We start from the raw sequence: 2,752 nt of genomic DNA on the forward strand, positions 1-2,752 counted from the left end.
GTCTCTCGTCTCTCTTCTCTCTCGCTCTCTCTCTCTCTCTCTCTCTCTCGCTCTCTCTCTCTCTCTCTCTTGCTTTCTCGCTCTCCCTCTCCCTCTCGTGCCCTCTCTCTCTCTCTCTCTCTCGCTCTCTCTCGCGCTCTCTCTCGCTCTCTCGCTCTCTCTCTTTCTCTCTCTCTCCCTCTCTCCCCCTCTCTCTATCTCTCTCTCTCCCCCTCGACCACTTTCTCTCTCCTTCTTTCTTCATCTATTCTAAGCTCGCTACCTCCATTGACCCCTCTCTTCCCTTCTCTCTCGCTCTCTCTCCTTCTCCAGCGCGCTCCCTCCCTTGACCCCCGTCTCTCTTGACCTCTCTCTCTCTCCCTCTATCCTAAGCTCTCTCTCTCCGCCGTGTATCCACGTGGTACCACGAGGGCTGAGCAGCAGTATTAGCAACATCACTAACAGCAGCAGCAGCAGCGACAGCAGCAGCAGCACTAGCAACAGCACTAGCAACATCACTAACAGCAGCAGCAGCAGCAGCCGCAGCAGCACTAGCAACAGCACTAGCAACATCACTAACAGCAGCAGCAGCAGCAGCCGCAGCAGCACTAGCAACATCACTAGCAGCAGCAGCAGCAGCAGCAGCAGCAGCCGCAGCAGCACTAGCAACATCACTAGCAGCAGTATCAGCAGCAGCACTAGCAAAAGCACCACCACCACCACCACCAGCACCACCAGCAGCAGCACCACCACCACCACCACCACCACCACCACCACCACCACCACCACCAGCACCAGCCACCACCACCACCACCACCACCACCACCACCACCATCACCACCACCACCACCACCAGCACCACCACAACCACCACCACCACCAATACCAATACCACTACTACTTCCACGACCACTACCGCTACTACGACCACCACGACCATGACTTCCACTGTGACCGCTACTGCTGCCATTACGACTAAAGCACCACTACCTCGACCGCAACCGTGACTGCGCCAGTAACTGCGATGACGACCGCCGTATCCGGACAACTACCCCCTGGACAACTACCCCCTAGGAAAACTACCATCAGGACAACTGCCACCCGGACAACTACCACATAGGGCAATTACCCCCTAGGATAACTACCACGCAGACAACTGCTACCCGGACAACTACCCCCTAAGACAATTACCCCCTAGGATAACTACCACCCGGACAAGAACCACCCGGATGGCTACCCCTAGGACAATTACCCAATAGGACAATTACCACCCGGACAACTACCACCCGGACAGCTATCCCATGATTACGTCATGGTCTCTGCATCCATACACTAATATGAATTGATTGTGGAAATGTAGATTACACTTACAGACGTTCATATAATTGCCCCTTTGGTAATTGTCCTGGGGTAGTCGTCCGGGTGGTAATTGTCCGGGTGGTAGTGGCCGGGTGGTAATTGTCCTGGGGGGTAATTGTCCTAGAGTAGTAGTTGTCTGGGTTGCAGTTGTCCGGGTGGTAGTTGTCCAAGGGGGGTAATTGCCCTAGGCAGTAGTTGTCCGGGTAGTAGTTGTCCGGGTGGTAGTTGTTCTAGGGAGTAATTGTCCTAGGGGTAGTTGTTCGGATGGCAGTTGTCCTGGTGGTAATTGTCCGGATGGTAGTTGTCCGGGGAGATAGTTGTCCAGGGAGTAGTTGTTCTAGAATCGACGACCGCTACCACTACACTCCCACTACACTCCCACTACCATGACCACTGCGATCGCTTTGACTGCTTCTGCCGCTACCGCTACTACGACTACTACTACTACTACAAATAATAATAATAATAATAATAATAATAATAATAATAATAATCCCGGGGGAGACAGAAAGCCTGATCATTGCAGCCCAAGACCAAGCACTCAACACCAGATACCATCAACGCAACATCCTCAAGCAACAGGTAAACAGCAAGTGCAGAATGTGCAGCAAGGCAGAGGAGACCATCAGCCACATCATCGCCCGATGCACAGTGCTGGCCCCAACCGAGTACATAAATCGCCACAACAAGGTAGCCAGCTATCTGCACTGGTCAATCTGCAGTGAACTTGGTGAGCAAGTACCTGACAAGTGGTATGAACATACTCCGAGACCAGTTACCAATATCGGAGATACTACCATAATGTGGGATATGGCAGTGCAAACAGATCGCACGATACCTGCAAACCGCCCTGATATAGTGCTCCACAACAGAAAAGAAAAACGATGCCTGTTGATTGACGTAGCCGTACCAGATGATTCTAACATCATGGTAAAAGAAAGAGACAAGCTCACCAAGTACAAAGATCTGGAGATCGAAATTAGGAAGATGTTGGAATACTAAGATGAGAATTGTACCAGTTGTGGTTGGAGCCTTTGGCTCTATAAAGAATGGTTTTGAGAAAAACCTTAAGGAACACCCTAGCCACCACACTGCCCAAGAAGTGCAGAAAATCGCACTGCTGGGAACAGCACACATCCTGCGAAAAATTCCGGATTGAATCCCTATGTCCCAGGTTGGGACACGGTCCACCCAGAAGCCACCGGCTAATACCGTGATCCACTTTGGAAATAATAATACCACTACTACTACTGCTGCTGCTGCTGCTGCTGCTGCTGCAGCTACTGCTACTACTACTACTACTACTACTACTACTACTACTACTACTACTACTACTACTACTACTACTACCAGGAGTAAGATAATATAGGAGGAGTATGACACTCCAAAACACGAGAAATTCAACATTTGCTTG

This window comes from Priapulus caudatus, unplaced genomic scaffold, assembly GCF_000485595.1.
Source record: "Priapulus caudatus unplaced genomic scaffold, Priapulus_caudatus-5.0.1 Scaffold208, whole genome shotgun sequence".
Taxonomy (NCBI): Eukaryota; Metazoa; Priapulida; class Priapulimorpha; order Priapulimorphida; family Priapulidae; genus Priapulus; species Priapulus caudatus.